This window comes from Sceloporus occidentalis, unplaced genomic scaffold, assembly GCF_023333645.1.
Source record: "Sceloporus occidentalis isolate IW3139 unplaced genomic scaffold, rSceOcc1.0.p SCAF_85, whole genome shotgun sequence".
NCBI classification, from domain to species: domain Eukaryota; kingdom Metazoa; phylum Chordata; class Lepidosauria; order Squamata; family Phrynosomatidae; genus Sceloporus; species Sceloporus occidentalis.
This window is the reverse complement of record NW_028317065.1, coordinates 3,046,132-3,065,626: the sequence shown is the minus strand read 5'-3', so window position 1 is coordinate 3,065,626 and position 19,495 is coordinate 3,046,132.

Here is a 19,495-nt window from a genome sequence, read left to right as displayed (position 1 = left end):
GTTGTCTAAAAGAAAATGTGTCCAAATAGTTTTTGGTTCATTTGCACAAGTCTAATGTTTAACCCCTTGATGACAATTGGCGTTTCGGGCACGTCATGACTTCAAACAGGTGCAGAAATAGATCTACGTTCACTTTCTGCACCCAAACGGTATTGCTGTAATGCCTCGATGTTGAGGCATTCAGCAACACCAAGATTGGCATCCTAAGGCGCCTTCCTAAGGCGTCAACATCTGCCATACACTGTATTGTGGCAGATGCCCATTTTAAAAGATCGCCTCCTAAACTTCAATGGTGTTGCTGAAATGCCTCGATAGCGAGGCATTCAGCGACACTGAAAACCCACCCCAAGATGGCGGCGTGTCCTTTCTCTCCAGACCCTCCTGAGAACTCTGGCTACACTTGCAGGTTGAATACAGGTACTGCATTCAACCATGCAAGTCAATGGAGCCCAGCTTTCTAATCACAATGTGATTAGTAAAATAAATGTTAAAAAAAATATAAAAAATGGTAACATGTAAAAATAATTTTCCACTGATATCACCATCAGGGGAACCTTCCAGTTCCAAAAAATGTTTTTAAAAAAGGCCAAAAAAATGAATATATATATATATATATATATATATACATATTTTTTTATGAGCAAGTCCTAAAATTAGCGCTTTATTTTTTCACATGGAAAGAGTTAAAATACTGGGATGTTAAATGCCCATGGGGTGTCTACTTTTAAAAAAATGGGGTTTGATGGGGTAAATTGAATTGGCTGGGTTCAACAATGTCCCAATTAACACATGGGGAAGGATGACTACATGTCTAATTTCCAATTTGAAAAATGCACATGTCCCAAATGTGGCCTTTTAGCCCCCAAACAACCCGACAAACCCATGCATGTGTTGGTATCAGGAGATGTTGCTGATCACATATTGGGTGTTGTGTGACAATGACATGTACCAAGACCTGTAACTTTATACCTAAAGTACACCGTCAGTGGGAAAAATACACACAAAAAAAATACTACTGCAAACTTTGACAAAGGCTGGCGGTAGAATTAGTACATGGAAAGAGTTAAAATACCAGCATTTGAAATATCCTGGGGTGTATAGTTATCAAAAATATATGGTTTTATTGGGCACACTGAATTGGCCGGGCTCAAAGATGTACCAAATAGTGCATGGGCAGTGGATCACCAAATAAAGTTGAAATAAACATTGAAAAATGTGCATGCCCCAAATATGGCCTTTTTGCACCAAAACAGCCAGGCAAAACCATGCATGGATGGTATAACTGTAGTCAGGAGATGTTACTGGACATATATTGGGGTGTTGTGTGACAGTGAAATATACCAGGACCTGTTAATTCATACATGAAGTAAAATATGTGTGGAAAAAAACACAAAAAATTACTACCACAATGTTTGACAAAGACTGCTGATAGAATTAGCGCATGGAAAGAGTTAAAATACTAGCATTTGAAATACCCTGGGGTCAAAAATATATGGTTTGATGGTGTAAATTGCATTGGCAGCTTCAAAGATACCCGAAATGGCACATGGGGGAAGAATTACCAGATTTGGAAAAAATGGTTTTGAAATAGCAAAACACTACTTGTATCTTTTCTAAACACATGACAAACAGTAGAATCTATATCTTTTATAACTGAGTAAAAACAAAAAACTAACTAGTGCGGGTTCAGTCCCTTTGATGTGGTGAAGTTGTCCTGTCCCCTTAGCAGAAAAACACCCAAAGCATAATGTTTCCCATCCGGTGAGGATGTTCTTGGGGACATAGGCAGCATTCTTCCTCCTACAAAGATGGCGAGTTGATGCCAAATACCTTGATTTTGGTCTCATCTGACCGCAACACTTTCACCCTGTTCTCCTCTGAATCATTCAGATGTTCATTGGCAAACTTCAGAAGGGCCTGTACATGTGCTTTGTTCAGCAGGGGGACCTTGCGGGCGCTGCAGGATTTCAGTCGTTTACGGAGTAGTGTTCTACCAATTGTTCTCTTGGTGACTACGGTCCCAGCTGCCTTGAGATCATTGACAAGATCCTCCCGTATAGTTTTGGGCTTATTCCTCACCGTTCTCATGATCATTGAAACTCCACGAGGTGAGATCTTGCATGGAGCTCCAGAGCGAGGGAGACTGACAGTTATTTTGTGTTCCTTCCATTTGCGAATAATCGCACCAACTGTTGTCACCTTCTCACTAAGCCGGATCAGGTAGGAGTCTCAATGCAGGGGCAGGTACAGATTCAGTGCTCTTTGGTCTTGGCCATGGTGGAGAGTTTGGAATCTGATTGATTGATTGCTTCTGTGGACAGTTGTCTTTTATACAGGTAACAAGCTTAAGAGTGCTCCTAATCTCATCTCGTTACCTGCATAAGAGATACCTGGGAGCCAGATATCTTGCTGATTGATATGAGATCAAATACTTATTTCACTGAGTAAAATGCAAATCAATTTATAACTTATTTTAAATGCGTTATTCATGATCTTTTTATTGTTATTCTGTCTCTCACTGTTCAAATAAACCTATATACATTTATAGATTGATCATGTCTTTGTCAGTGGGCAAATGTACAAAATCAGCAGGGGATCAATTTTTTTCCTTCACTGTATATATATATATATATATATATATATATATATATATATATACCGTATTGGCTCGGATATAGGCCGCACCCTAAAAGTTTGGTGCTTTTTTAAAGAAAAGTTTTGTAATAGATATGCTGCCACTCTGTCCCCCCCACCCCCGAGATATGCTGCCACTCTGTCCCCCCCCTGAGATATGCTGCCACTCTGTCCCCCATATATGCTGCCACTCTGCCCCCCCAAGATATGCTGCCACTCTGTCCTCCTCCCCTCGAGATATGCTGTCACTCTGTCCCCCCTGAGATATGCTGCCACTCTGTCCCCCCCGAGATATGCTGCCACTCTGTCCTCCCCCCCCCTCGAGATATGCTGCCACTCTGCCCCCCCGACTTACCAGAGCAGACTCCCGGGTGTCTTGCGGGGCCGGAGGGGGACATCTACACAATACATGTATACAAGTCCCGGAAGCTGTATACGCGTATTGCGTAGATGTCCCCCGCCGGCCCCGCAAGACACCCGGGAGTCTGCTCTGGTAAGTCTTGGGGGCAGAGGTAAAACGCATCGTGCGGCCGTTCACCGGCTGCGGCGATGCGCGTAAACAACCTCCGCTGTCGGCACGTCTGCACAATGTGCTTTAACAATCTCCCTTGCTGGGACTCCCCTCGTGGGAATTACCCGCCAAGGGAGATTGTTAAAGCACATCGTGCAGACGTGCCTGCAGCGGAGGTTGTTTATGCGCTTAGACAATCTCCCGTGCCGGCACTCCCCCAGTGGAAAGTGCTGGCAGGGGAGGCTGTCTGAGCGTATCGGAGAGTAGGATACGGGTCCCCAGCACCGCTGCGGGGGATCTGCATCCTAACCCTGCTGCCTGTCCCGGGCGTCGGGCGCTAGACCCCGAATATAGGCCGCACCCCCACTTTAAAGACTTAGTGGGGGGAAAAAGTGCGGCCTATATTCGGGCCAATAAGGTATATATATATATATATATATATATATATATTATATATGCCTGTGCGTGTAATCTCATCCACTTCATAGTGTGTCCCTGAATGGCAGAAATAAAATGTGGTCACCCTAGGAATTATTGGGAAATTACTGTCCAAAAAGGAACAAATTGGTTAGCAGCTCCAGTAGGCATGGTAAAGCTCAGCCTGAGGTGCTTGACATTTGGGACAGGCATCAGATTATAAAATCCCAATTCTATGTTGACTGTGCGGTAATAGGTATGCCTGATATATTATTTTTAATTGCATTTCCACATGAAATGTGGAGGCAATTGTTTGCAGGTTTTAAACGTACGTTGTCCTTCCAGTTGAGGAAAATAAGTGTATGAGCCCTGTCTTTTGATGTTACAATCACAACATAATAAGTAAAATGTCAAAAATTAAATAAATCACAAATAAATAAAGATAGTTAAAAAAAAAATAAAGATGTGGTTACATGTAAAAGTAATTCCCCACTGATGTCACCATCATTGAAGCCATCCACTTTTAAGCAAGTTTTAAAATTAGCGCTATATCTTCACAAAAAAACCCACATGGAAAGTGTAAAAATACAGGCAATTGAAATATCCATGGGATGTCTAATTTTCAAAAATGTATGTTTTGATGGGGTAAATCAAATTTGTTGGGTTCAAAGATGTCCAAAATAGTACACGGGCACAGACTGACAGGATATCAAAATACCCACCACAATGTAGCCTTTTAGCCCCAGAGGACCCAAGAAACCCATGCATGGATGGTAACTCTGTACTCAGGAGATGTTGCTGAATTAATATTGGGGTATTTTTTGACAGTGACATATACCAGGAGCTGTAAATACATAACTGAATTACAATGTGTGTGAAAAAACACACAAAAAATTACCACAAACTTTGACTAAATCTGGTAAAATTAGTGCATGGATAGAGTTAAAATACCAGCATTTGAAATACCTCGGGGTGTCTAGTTTTGGTCAGTGGGTGGGATATATTAGGCAGCAAGTGAACATTTCGTCCTCAAAGTTGATGTGTTAGAAACAGGAAAAATGGGCAAGCATTTTCATTTGGGTGCATTATGAATTAAGTGGGGCCTTAAAAATGCTATTAGTTTTCCAAGTTTCTGCCAATTAACTGCATAATAGATACCAAAAATGTTAAAATACATGTATTCCTGTTTATTAGGTAAAATACTGTTTTACCATTCTACTAATGTGTATTTTTTCTTTAAAATATTTTTTTCTTTAAAATAGCACCAAACTTTAAGGTTGCGGCCTATAATCGACTGAGACCTATAATCAAGCCAATACGGTATTTATTTGTAATATAGCAAGGATGTCATTTTCCAAGTTTCAGGTTTGAACATGCAAATTCAAATTGAACTCCAATGCTTTAATTGGAAACTGGCAATATGTACACTCACATACCTGGGAATTTCTGGGCTCCGGCTACCCGGAGCCTTCCCTTGTGGGATGCGGCCAGGACTGCACACTGACGTCAGCGTGGGCGGTCCCACTGACATTAATGGGAGTTCCAGCTGACGTTGGGGGCATTCATGCTGACGGCAGCAGGAAACACCCCCATTTAAAGGAAAAATGGACGTCTCAAGGCCCCACTACCGCGAACCGGAGGATTTGGGTCTTGACCCAGAGAACCGGAGAAGCACATTAGTGAATTAGCACTTAACACGAATGACCACTCACTATTGGGGGGATAGACCTGATTATGAGCATTTATTAATGTGGGAACATTTGATCAATATCACTTAACATTAGGTAAATAATTATGATATTTTTGAAGTCACATTTAGTTACATTTAACTTTTCATAAAATTCTGATTCTTTCCTTCAATAGGAAACAAACCCATAGAGTGCGCCATAACTATTGCCCTTTAACTGATGTTAGGCCTTTGCATCACTTGTAAACCCACATTAGAATAGCGATGGCAGTGTGGGCCAAAATCCATCAATTTTAAAGGTTCCTGGGCCAGCCAGGAGAGAACAATCTCTCCAGACAGTCCATAATCCACACTACTCAAAAAAGTGAAAAGGTACCTGAAAAGTGTAAAGGTGCCTGTATCAATATGTATGGAACCAAAGAGAGGGTTTGGTTCCAGGGGGGAAGTTTAATATGTGTTGCACTGCAGTTAACCAGGATGTAGTTAAGTGGATGAGACACATGTGCACTGAGTAGAAGTTGGAGTTGACGTTTATACAGTATATTTTAAGAAGATCTGTTAATAAAATCATTAAACACTGCAGCTGTTGTCTTACAGCCCTGTTAATGCACAGTAACATTGAAACATGGTGGCAGCAGATATTTGAGCACTATACTAAGAGCAGATATGGAAGGTCTAAAACCACCAGGTTTGCTGGATTTTCAGGCAAGGAATCTGTCTCAGGCATGGAGGAAATGGTAAGAAGAAATTCTCCTATACACAGACCTCACCATGACTGGCAAACCAGAGGAGCTGAAGGTAAAACCGTTCCTGTACTTACTTGGGGACAAAGGCAGAGAGGTTAAAGACACCCTTCTCCCTGGAGTGGCAGCTCCCTCACTAGCACAGCTAATGAAAGTATTTGATGATTATTGTGAACCAAAGCAAAATGAGACTGTGGAAAGATATAATTTTTTTCACGGAATGAGAGGGAAGAGGAAGGAATAGATGCATATGCCACAGAGCTGCGTACACTGGCAGCTACTTGCAACTTTGGTAATATCAGAGACTCATTAATAAGGGACAGGATTGTATGTGGCACAAGGGACTCTAAACTACTGAGAGAAGTGGATTTAACACTGGAAAAATGTGTACAAATAGGTAGAACTGCTGAGCTGTCTAAAGCAAGGGTGCAGCTCCTAGAGGGTTCTAGTGCCAGTGCCGTGTCAGTCCACGGGATGGAAACAAGGTACACCCTTAGGAAGGGTCACAGCAGATGATACACAGGGGCGTAACTAGACGCCTCAGGGCCCGGGTGCAAGAATCTGTTAAGGGCCCCCTCACCCCCCCAAAAAAACATGATTTTTACCCAACAATTTTTTTTCAACTAATTCAACAAATTAAATTTACATATTGAATCATATCTGTAAAAAAATCAAAGAAAAAGGGGCGCATGTACAAAGGGCATAATCCAGGGGGGTCCAAGTTTTTTCTGCAGTGGGCCACTTCATCAGAATTGTATACGTGCGCGGGCCGCACTCATTTTTCCCTGTGACAAAAAATATGGCCTTTAATAAAATATGCAGATTAAAATAAAGTAAAATGACACAAAACCTTTACTCTTCCTCTCACTGATTTCTGGGCCTTGAAAGTTTTGCGACTACAAATTCAGGATTCCCTAGATTTATTCTAACTAAAATGAAAATTCTGGACCAAAACATTCAGGGTTCACTTAGCCAAAAACGAAAATGACCCCCACCTTTAAAAATAATAATAAAAACTCACATGTTTAATAAAAGTAGGTAACACACAATTGGACAAAATTAGCAATATGACTTGGCATGATAGGAGTGTGATTGCTAACAGCAATCACACTCCTATCATACCCAGGCAACCAGTAAATGCTGGTACCTAGGCATGATGGGACTGTGCTCGCTGTGATTGCTGTTAGCAATCACACTCCTATCATGCCAAGTCAGCCAGTACATGCTGGTACAGGGTGGCTGTAAGTGATGTGCAGACCCCATACTGCTGGCAGCATCACTACACAAGGGGGGCAGCTGGCCAGGTTTCAGCATGTACTGGCTGACTTGGCATGATAGGAGTGTGATTGCTAACAGCAATCACAGTCCCATCATGCCTAGGTTCCAGCACTTACACATCCAACCAGTAAATGCTGGAACCTAGGCATGATGGGACTGTGATTGCTGTTAGCAATCACACTCCTATCATGCCAAGTCAGCCAGTACATGCTGGTACAGGGTGGCTGTAAGTGCAGACCCCATACTGCTGGCAGCATCACTACACAAGGGGGGCAGCTGGCCAGGTTTCAGCATGTACTGGCTGACTTGGCATGATAGGAGTGTGATTGCTAACAGCAATCACAGTCCCATCATGCCTAGGTTCCAGCACTTACACATCCATGCTATCACACACACACTTATTTATTCATATAATCATTCATTCACAGATTAATTCCCTCAATCACAAACACCCTCCCCACCCCCTTACCTGCACTGCAGCTCCTCGATGCCGCTCACAGACTTCAGCAGGGGGCGCGGCCTCCCTCTGCCTTCTCTGCTAAAGCACAGAGGAAGTAGGATGTCACGTGAACTCCGCTTCCTCTGTGCAGTCAAGAAGACCCTCCCACAAGTAAGTAGCAGGGCTTGAGGTGCGGCTTGCGTAAGATCGGTTGCCCTGGCTGCCGATCTTACGCGGGCCGCACCTCGAGGTCTCGCGGGCCGCATGTTGGACGCCCCTGCCTTATTTAAAAAAAAAAACGGAAAAAAGATTTCGGGCGGCCCCTTGTCTTGGGCCCCCCTGCCGCCGGGGCCCGGTCGCAGTCACGACCCCGGTAGTTCCGCCACTGATGATACAGTGTATATATTGTGGGAAGCGTCATGAGAGACTGAAAGAGAAATGCCCAGCATTTGGACAACAATGTAGAGGGTGCGGTAAAGCCAATCATTTTATTAACCAGTGCCGTACCAATACACAACACAGAAAGCCAGCAGTACAAGCTGTTTATAAGGAGACAGAAGACTCAGAGCAATATGAAGACATTCTAGGTCTGACTAGCTTTTCAGATTTGTGCATTGAAGAAAACAGTAAGCAGCTTTATTTGCTACTATGCTAATCAACCAGGAGGCTGTTAGATTCCAAATGGACTGTGGAACAGACTGTAATGTCATACCAGAAAGGTTGGTAAAAGACAAATCCAAAATAGTACCGTGTGATAAGTTGCTACGAATGTACAATAAGAGCACACTGAAACCAGTAGGGTTATGTAAACTCAACATAAGAAACCCATGCAATCAGAAATTGTATCAGGCCGAGTTTGTCGTAATTGACAAGGATGTGTGTCACCCTATACTGGGAAGTAGAGCTATACAGGCAATGGGACTGATCTCGGTGCAGCACCAAAATATCCTGAATGTGGAACAAGATGGTGACCTACCACATGCCGCTGGGTGGGGTTGGCCAGCCATCAATAAAGAGTACGCAGATATTTTTCAAGGAGTGGGCTGTCTAGAAGGAAAACTGAAACTAGAAGTGGATGATCTTGTACAGCCTGTTAGACTTCCAAAAAGATATGTGTAAAAAACGTGAGAAAAACCAGTATAGGGAATAGGATAGTGAATGGTAGGAATAATCAACCTTAATGACTTTCCTTGTGTATCTGGAACCACAGCTGCAACCCTTAAGCAACACTCTCCGGGTGTTGAAGTAATACAGCAAAAGGTCCACTAGGGGGCGCTCGTGTGTTCCATTCAATGAAAAATAAAACAGAGAAAAAAAAATAAAAAAATTTATAGTGTAGGAGTAAAACAGTGTGTAATGCCCTGCGTATCGCAGATTTCCCACTCACAGTGTGTTGATGGGGTTCAGTGCGTCGTAGAGATGGCCTCGAGGTCCATATACAGGGATATATACCGAGGAAACAAACCAGAAAAGAATCCAATAGTGTATTATGTATATAGCGCTAGATACGCAACAAGTGGAGATATACTTACACTTAAATAAGTGACAAGATGCCCGTAATTTCTGGCGATGATCTGGTCACATCCGTGTATTCTTCTGGTTTGAGGGGTCCAATAGTTGGATACCAATGTGTGTGTGGTGTATAGAAACCGCCACTATCCACATAGAAGGTACGTAAAGAGAAATATTTTATTCTTAATTAGCAGCCAGCCGGATCCATCTCAGCTGCAGCTTTAAAAAGTTTTTTAAAAATAACATAAAAAGTACTGGTACAAATAAAAATACTGATACAAATAAAAAATATATCATAAAAGTCCTTAAAAAAGTCACTCTACGCGTTTCGCCGTGTGCGGCTTCATCAGGAGTATTTTCTTCTCGTATGTGGAGGTCTTTTTAAATGTGCAGAACCATCTGTTGTGGCGTCTGACGTCAGTCCAGTAATTGCTTCCGGATTCCATTCATTTGTCTGTCTGTAGAGGTCACTGTCTTCAGCATAACAGATGTCTGCCTGTAGAGGTCACTGTCTTCAGCATAACAGATGTCCCGGTTGAAAGTTTCCTTAAAGAGTTCTTCTGCCCACGTCCCCTGGAAGCCATAAATGTTGTCAGACATTCTTGCAGGGATCCGTGTCCCCCTCCCCTCCCCTCCTCCCCCCGTCTCTGATCTATACACCGGCAAGCAGGCCAGGGAGAATACACATTCTACACGGTGACGGCTCTTTCCGTTTCACTTCTTGTTCTGATAAATCTGCCCTGTCTTCTAGTGACCTTCTAACCTAAAAGAACGAAAAAATCTATTAGTATGATTGAGACAAACATTATTTTCACTTACCTTAATTTTATGGTGAAACGAAACTTTCAACCGGGACATCTGTTTTACTGAAGACAGTGACCTCTACAGGCAGACATCTGTTATGCTGAAGACAGTGACCTCTACAGACAGACAAATGAATGGAATCCGGAAGCAATTACTGGACTGACGTCAGACGCCACAACAGATGGTTCTGCACATTTAAAAAGACCTCCACATACGAGAAGAAAATACTCCTGATGAAGCCGCACACGGCGAAACGCGTAGAGTGACTTTTTTAAGGACTTTTATGATATATTTTTTATTTGTATCAGTATTTTTATTTGTACCAGTACTTTTTATGTTATTTTTAAAAAACTTTTTAAAGCTGCAGCTGAGATGGATCCGGCTGGCTGCTAATTAAGAATAAAATATTTCTCTTTACATACCTTCTATGTGGATAGTGGCGGTTTCTATACACCACACACACATTGGTATCCAACTATTGGACCCCTCAAACCAGAAGAATACACGGATGTGACCAGATCATCGCCAGAAATTACGGGCATCTTGTCACTTATTTAAGTGTAAGTATATCTCCACTTGTTGCGTATCTAGTGCTATATACATAATACACTATTGGATTCTTTTCTGGTTTGTTTCCTCGGTATATATCCCTGTATATGGACCTCGAGGCCATCTCTACGACGCACTGAACCCCATCAACACACTGTGAGTGGGAAATCTGCGATACGCAGGGCATTACACACTGTTTTACTCCTACACTATAATTTTTTTTTTTTTTTTTCTCTGTTTTATTTTTCATTGAATGGAACACACGAGCGCCCCCTAGTGGACCTTTTGCTAGACTTCCAAAAAGAAAGGTTCCTTTGTCATTACTTAAACCCCTTAGAGAGGAACTTACCTGTTTAGAGAATCAGGGTATTATTACCCCTGTAGAGAGAAGCACAGACTGGATTAGTAGTATGGTAGTGGTGAAAAAACCATAAGGGAAGTTAAGAATTTGCATAGACCCTAAGCCTCTGAACAAGGCTTTGAAACAAAGCCATTATCCTTTGCCAACAATTGATGACATACTACCAGATCTAGCAAGAGCAAAGATTTTTTCAGTGTGCGATGTAAAGAGTGGATTTTGGCATACTGAATTAGGGGAAGAATCTAGCTATTTGACCACTTTTTCTACCCCTTTTGGCCGTTACCGCTGGATTTGAATGCCTATGGGTATCAGCCCCGCCCCAGAAGTGTTCCAGCGAAAACGAAATCATGCATTGGAAGGGCTACCAGGTATCCGCATAATTGCAGATGATATTCTGATTGTAGGAGAAGGAGATACCGAGGCCGAAGCCATTCATGATCATGATAAAAAGTTGAAGAACTTGCTAGAACTTTGTAGAGAAAAACACATCAAACTAAATCCAGAAAAATTCCAGTTAAGAAAACCTCAAGTGCCGTATATTGGACACTTGTTGTCAGCCAAGGGACTTCGAGCAGACCCAAGCAAGGTAAAAGCCATTACTGAAATGCCCAGACCTTTGGATGTTAAAAGAGTACAGAGATTTTTGGGGATGGTAAACTATCTCTCAAGGTTTTGTGAGAATATCTCTGGTGCTGCTGAACCACTGCGACAACTAACCCAAAAGAATGCAGTATGGGAGTGGACTGATGTGCAGGAAGAGGCATTTCAGCAGATTAAATCAAAAATCAGCAGTGCACCTGTACTTAAATTTTATAACCCAGATGAACCATTAGAACTCCAATGTGATGCATCAGAGAAAGGTCTGGCAGCAGTGCTTATGCAAGGTAACCAACCAATAGCTTTTGCAAGCAGAGCAATGACAGACAGAGCAAGGTTATGCACAGATAGAGAAGGAGCTGTTAGCAATCCTCTTTGGAATGGAAAAATTCCACCAATTCACATTTGGGCAGACAGTAGCTGTACAATCGGACCATAAGCCCCTTGAAAGCATTATGACGAAACCCTTACTTAAAGCACCCAGACGTCTTCCGCGTATGATGTTACGGCTTCAGATGTATGATGCTTGTATCAGATACTGCCCGGGGAAGTCTCTGGTAGTGGCAGACACATTGAGTAGAGCTTATCTAAAAGAAGGTTCCATGGAGGGCTCTGTGGAGCAGCAGATTGAAACTATAAACATGCTCCAATATCTACCCATCTCAAACAGGAGACTGGTCGCGATACAACAAAGCACGGATAAAGACAAGTCTTTACAAGCAGTGAAGCAAATTGTATTAAGGGGATGGCCTCATGCAAAAGAGCAGGTACCCCTGGAAGCATTGCCATTTTACCACATACGTGATGAACTGAGTATACAGGATGCTGTTCTATTCAAAGGTGAGCGAGTAGTTATTCCATCAGATCTTCGAGCGGATATTATGTCTCGGATAAATTCTTCACATTTCGGTGTGGAAGGATGTCTACGGAGAGCCAGGGAGAGTGTTTACTGGCCAGGAATGAATGCACAGTTGAAAGAATAGATTGACCAATGTGACATATGTTGATCATTTGATACTAGACAACAGAAAGAGACATTAATTCCTCATGAAAAGCTTGGCATTGATTTGTTCACATTTAATGGAAAGGAATATTTAATATCAGTGGATTATGACTCTAACTTCTGGGAGATAGACCATCTGCATGATACAAGATCTACTACAGTAATACGAAAATTGAAGGCCCATTTTGCCAGATATGGAATCCCAGATACTGTATGTTCAGATAATGGACCCCAGTTTATAGCAACAGAGTTTAAAGACTTCAGTAAAGATTGGGGTTTTGAACATGTTACCTCGTCACCAGGATATCCTCAGAGCAATGGGAAAGTGGAGTCTGCAGTAAAGACAGCCAAGAGACTATTGCAAAAGGCTATGTCATCCGGAAATGATCCTTACCTAGCATTGTTAGATCATCAAAACACGCCAACACAGGGCCTGGAGTGTAGTCCTGCTCAAAGACTGATGGGTCGAAGAACCAAATCATTACTCCCGAAGAGATGAGATGCCTCTTACGACAGGATCAAGTGATGAATGGACGGCACCAAAACCTATGCAGTAATCAGCGTGCATTGCAAGCTGCTCAATACAACAGGGGAGCCAAAGACCTGTGGCCTCTAAATGTGTGGGTACAGCCTCCAACAAACCAAGGAAAAGAGTGGCGTAAAGCATGCCTACGAGCCCCTGTAGGAATCAGGTCATATGAAGTGGTGACGGAGTCAGGACAAGTTCTGAGAAGAAATAGGAGGCATCTAAGAGGTACTGGACGCTACATGCCTCAAATTAGCACCCAAGAAGAATCTCACTTCGAGAATACAAATCTGCCGTCATTGGAAAATAGTCCAGCAGAAGTTTGAGAAGAAACAAACATTGAGATATCAGACACAGATGTGCTACAGAGTGACAACAAAATCATGCCTGAACAACCACAGGAATCTAGAAACAACCAAACTAAAAGTGGGAGATCTATCCGAAAACCAACATATCTAAATGATTAGGTAGACTAATGCTCAGCACCACCAGAAGAGAGGAATTCATATTCCTTCTGGAATGGAACTATAAAGAGATCAACTTTCCCAAAAGGGGGGTTTGGTTCCAGGGGGGAAGTTTAATATGTGTTGCACTGCAGTTAACCAGGATGTAGTTAAGTGGATGAGACACATGTGCACTGAGTAGAAGTTGGAGTTGAAGTTTATACAGTATATTTTAAGAAGATCTGTTAATAAAATCATTAAACACTGCAGCTGGAGTCTGACAGCCCTGTTAATGCACAGTAACATTGAAACAGTGCCCACGCGACTGTCCCATGAAAAACAAAATGGTTGAAAGGTATGTAATTTTAATCAAGTGATTTTCAAATCGATACCAGTTATGCCTTTCATAGTGTATATTTTATCATTTGGTCAAACAATTTATGCTCGTTTTGAAAAATGTATCCTAATTCTAATCTGCTAATGTTTCTGTTACATCACATAACACACTTGTTGCTTTGCAAATCAGTATTTTAGTATATAAATAATATAAGTACTAGAATTGTATAAAAAGTAAAATCTTTTTGTGGGAGTTCTTGCAAAAACTGTGCAATTTTACCGGCATGTTTATAAACTCCAGTGGGAACTCCAGCTTCTTGCCTTTGGGGGTGAGAACCTTTTTCTTCAAGTCATCTGCCAAAACCTACAGTTTCCAAACAAAGACTGACCCTTTTTATCACCCAGCATGGTTGGTTTATTGGCTTTTTGGCCACAAAATAATTAATAACATTTTGTCATACAGTTTTTGCATCTCTTTACACAAGTCAGTACAAGGTAGTGGGCAAGAAGCAAGCATTTTGCAATTCTATCCTTCCAATGTGTCCTAAAACAAAATCATTAAGGGATAAGGGCCAAGCTTGACTGCAAATTGCAAGAATTGGAAACATTTTACCAGCCAATATGATGCCTGGATTTAAATCTATGGCCGTGAGCTTGGCCAAAATTCAAAATCAAATAAAATCATAATCCTATCTAAAAGGTACACAGGCACACAGTGAGGTTTGTGAGCGACCCTAAATATGATGCTGATCTGTGAAATTAATTAGATTAAAAAACAATCAAACAAACTTTTCAATCCCTCTAGTCATGAGGCTGTCAACGAACTACATAAACACAGAGGCAATGTGTGTACTTAATGTCTCCTTTTGGCCAACCATAGTTAAGAGTATCTTACAAGGTCTCCCCTGGACAGATGATGAATATCATCGTAGTGAATGTTAGGGTTTAATGTATATTTGAAATAATTTGGTGAAATAAAAAAAATACATAATTGCAGATGCTAAGAATATTTGTTTCTGCTGTCTTTGAAACAGAGAGCTCACTTATACTATCTTATGCTAGATTTTCCACTGCTGATATATATATAATCTTGATAAAGGACCATGGCGCTGTCTGTAACATCAATTCTATTTATTTGTTAAATAAAGCTTTATTTATCAAATATACTTGAGAGGGTGAATTTCCATTTCTGGACTTTATATATTTATATATATGGGCAATAAGCAAACATTTTGGTGAAGCCATTTCATATGGTGTCTTCCATCTTTCCCTTGTGTCCTAAAATAAAATCATTAGGGATAAGGACCAAACTTTGCAAATTGATTGCAAGAATTGGAAACATTTTAACAGCCAATATGATGCCAGGATATTTTGATGGATTTAAATTTATAGCTGTGATTTTAGCCGCAAGGTTTCAAATGTTCCACTAGCAATCATATAATAGCCCTTTATTTTACATGGAAGCCTTGTATTTCTGTCATGGCAACAAGTACCAATTTATGTATTCAATACTTAAATTAGAAAACAAAAAGAAGAATCTCAGGGGAAAAAATAATCATAAACAACTAAGTTAATTCAAGTGTCTTTGATTGCATTATAAATGCAGCGGGCTTCAGCTTAAAAGTAACATGACTTTTTATACAAACGAAGAAGATACACTATAATCATCAAATGATGCTTCTCAGATTATTAGAAAATTTAATTACCCTAGATGATTATGTGATCTGAATTGTGGTAGGAAATCAAACCATTTTTATAGTTTCAAAATGTACGTTAGACTTGTACGTTTGGATTAATATGTCACGAACCGGGGGAGCAGGTCTGATAGGAGCCCAGGTGCAGGGGATACGAGGGGCTCTGTCTGTACCCCACGATGCATGATGGCTTGGGGTTGGTACAGACAGGCGCAGGAAATAACTCAAAGACAGAAGATGCGGATTAAGAGTTGTATTGCATATGATGGTACAATATATATATACAAAGAAAGTCACTTGGCAGGAAGCCCTCTCGTTGGGGCACACACGGCAGGAAGCCCTCTCGTTGGGGCACACACGGCAGGAAGCCCTCTCGTTGGGGCACACACGGCAGGAAGCCCACTTGCAGGAGTTACGGTGCAGTAGTGGTGTTGAACAGGGCCTGGTTGCAGGGCGACCACACTCACCCAGGTGTTGAGTATCTAGGGATGTGCAGCCAAACACCAGTGCCCTGATATAGCAGCGGATGTAGTCCAGAACAAAGTCAAATCCTGCAGGCACCCTGGAACAGGCATGAGACATCACACAAGACTCATATGCAGGATGCTGCAGGCTGGGAGTATGGAAGCTAAGCAGAGAAATATAGCAGACGCATAACAAGCAAGGGACAGGGAGACCAAGCACGAAACATAACCAGACAAGATATACATGTTACAGGGCACGACAGTGAACCAGACAAGGAATAAACATTACTAGACAAGATATACATGATACAGGGCACAACAAAGGACAGGGAACAAGGCAAGGAACACAGGGGAAGGAGTGAGGAGCCGAAATCCTCGGACGCTTCTCCTTTAAGCAAGGATAGGCCATATTAACTAGGACAAAGGGAGAGGAGAGAGGAACCAGAATCCTCAGATGATACAAGGGAGAAGGGCAAAGGTACATAAGAGACACACAAACATGAATACAGAAACTAGCCTAAGACTGTTTGATAACAATTGGAGATTCCGTCACATGATATGGCCATAGTATGCTTAGCCCACCACTACGCCAAAGTACTCCAATGACGGTGGGTCCTAACGCTAATCCCTGCTGACAGTGGTACGAAACAAACCAAACATGTAAACCAAACATGTAAACCAAACACATAGCACTGAGACATACCTTTAGACTGAAGACTGAGACAAACAGAACACACGGGTGGGGCACACCTTATAAAGGAAACAGAGTTGAAGCAAAGAGCTGAAGCAGAAGCAAGGAATGGAAGATCAGAACAGAGCAAAAGGAAATCCAGGAATGGATTGAAGCAAAACAGGGAAATTGAAACAAGAGCGAGATATGCAGCTCCGCAGCCTGGGAAGGACGTGACAAATATACACTTTATTTTTTAACATAATGTGTCAATTTCATGCATTTGTGTGAATCTCAGATAACAAGGAGGGACCCAACAAAACAAACAAAATGAATGGCAAAACCTCCAAAATTTCATAGGTGAGAGAAGAAACGAAGCTGGGGAAAAAAGGTAAGGTAGGGAAACAATGAGAGATGGCAGGCCTCAGGGATATTCTTGCGTACATCAGGGAGGCAGGGAAAACAACCACATTTCCGGGAGACTCTCAGAATTTCTAGGAGACTTGGGACCTCTAAAATTGAGGCTCATCTACCATACTGCAAGTGTCAATAGTGTAGTGCAAAAAATTTAACTTGGTGGGGTGGATTGGAGAAGCCATATAGTTCATTTTATTGATCAACTGAAACTACAGCAGAAAAGTTTTCTTTTTGTTTATGTGATAATGGATTGATTTATTTATTGATTTAAAATGTATTTAGTAGCTGATTCTTGAAATATAGTTCCTTATTGATATAAAGTTGTTCTTAAGTAATACACATACACTACCTGGATAACATTTAATGGGCAGCAGCACATAACTTTTAAAGTCCATTTAACAGTTATTTTATTCTGTCTTTAAAAAGTGTTTTCTGTGGATTAATTCATTTGAACAGTGAAATTCCTCCAACTATATTTTAATTTTACAAAGTAAACAATAAAACCAAAAGTATAAATATATGCGCTACAGGGGTTGGAGCATCACAACTATGACAGGGCCCGTGCCTCTAAGGAGTCCAGGGTGACCCCTACAACCATGTGTTCTTGTCTCCTCATTCTGGTTCAAAATTGTTTTTCTAAACTATTTTGAACCAGCACGGGTAGACAGGAACGTATCGGGGTCACGTTATGTCACATCTGCTCACACAGTGTGCGAGCAGCCAGAGAGAAAGCTGCTGGAGAGGTGGGAGGTAAGTGGGAATGGGCAGGAAGGGGGTGTGTATGTATGTTTGTTTGATTGTATATATGTATGTAAGCATGGATGTCTATGTATGAGTGTGTGAGCACAGATGTCTAATTGTGTGTGACCATGGATGTGTAATTGTGTGTGTATGTATGTATGTATGTGAAATTGTGTGTGAGCATGGATGCGTACTTTTGTGTGTATGTGAACATGGAAGTGTAAGTATGTGTGTGCATGGATGTGTAATTGTGTGTGTGCATGGATGTGTAATTGTGTGTGTGCATGGATGTGTAATTGTGTGTGTGCATGGATGTGTAATTGTGTGTGAGCATGCATGTGTACGTGGGGGGGATGGAGTGTGTGTGTTAGTAAATATGAGTAAGTATGTGTACATATGTGTGCCAGATTGTATGTTGGAAGGGGGCATAAACAGGTTGTTTAAGGGCAATGATGTCACAGACCAGCTGTTTGGATCAGTGATGGCACTGACAAGCATGTTGCTTGGTGAAGTTGGGGGCCCCAGTGATAATGGCCTTTGATACTTGTATGTCAGCTCTGCTAAAATTTGGGTAATGAAAATTAATAGGACCAATAAGAGCCCTAGCCAGTTAAAAACACAAATAGTAAAGCAGCAAGTATTTCTGACAAAATTAGGCGATGTACTGTGCATGCACAGTGTGTTAGTTCATGAAATATTGTTCCTGAGTTGAATTTTAGTTTTACCTTTACATTACCAGCAAAACCTCTAGATTTTGGAAAACACAAAAAATCATTAATACTGGTGACAAAAATGAAGCATCAGACTATTCATGCCCACAGTGTTTGCTTTAGTTCTGGAAATACTGTTCCTGAGTTGGGTTTAAGTTGCTGTAGTTTTTGGATAGCACAAAATAAAAATTATTAATATTGCTGACAATATTAGGCACTTGGCTGTGCATGAACACAGTGTGTTTAAGTCACTAAAATACTGTCCCTGAGTTGGGTTTAAGTTGTACATTTTATGCAATAAGCAACCTTTTTGGGCAACACAAAATCAATAATACTGGTGATAAAATTAGACATTGGACTAATTTGGCTAAAAGTACTACTATCTGCAGCAGCAGTCCTACCAAACATCCTGGCTCTAGTAATGCTAAACCTTGTCCACCCCTCATACTACCAAGGACTCATAGAGGATTGGATCAAAGGTGAAGATTGCTTGTAAGGTATTATACAAAGAAGCAGATAATAAAACCACTACCAGTGCCACCACAATAATCACCATTGCCTACACTACTGCAAGCACTGCCAGCACTAGAATGTTTCTAATGTGCCAGAGCAAAGATAGGTAGGAACTGTCAAATGATAGCAGCAGATCTACCCTTGGTCTAGAGGAAAATTAGGGTAGAAGCAGCAGTGGGTCTTATGCCATATTGTGCCCAAGGTTCCCCACATGCAGTGGCATCACCACTATAACCACCACTATTCCTAACATGAAACAGGATTGCTCACTATCACCATTTTTATTTAATATTGCCCTGGGTTTTCTAATTTGGGTCTTCGATAATTATTGGCTGATAAAGGTGCGGATGATATACTTCTGTTGTGTCCCTTTTGAGAAGGTGGGGGAGTCCTATGGCCCTTTTGGTTATTTCCACCAAGACTAAGGCACCTTACCTGTCATTCCA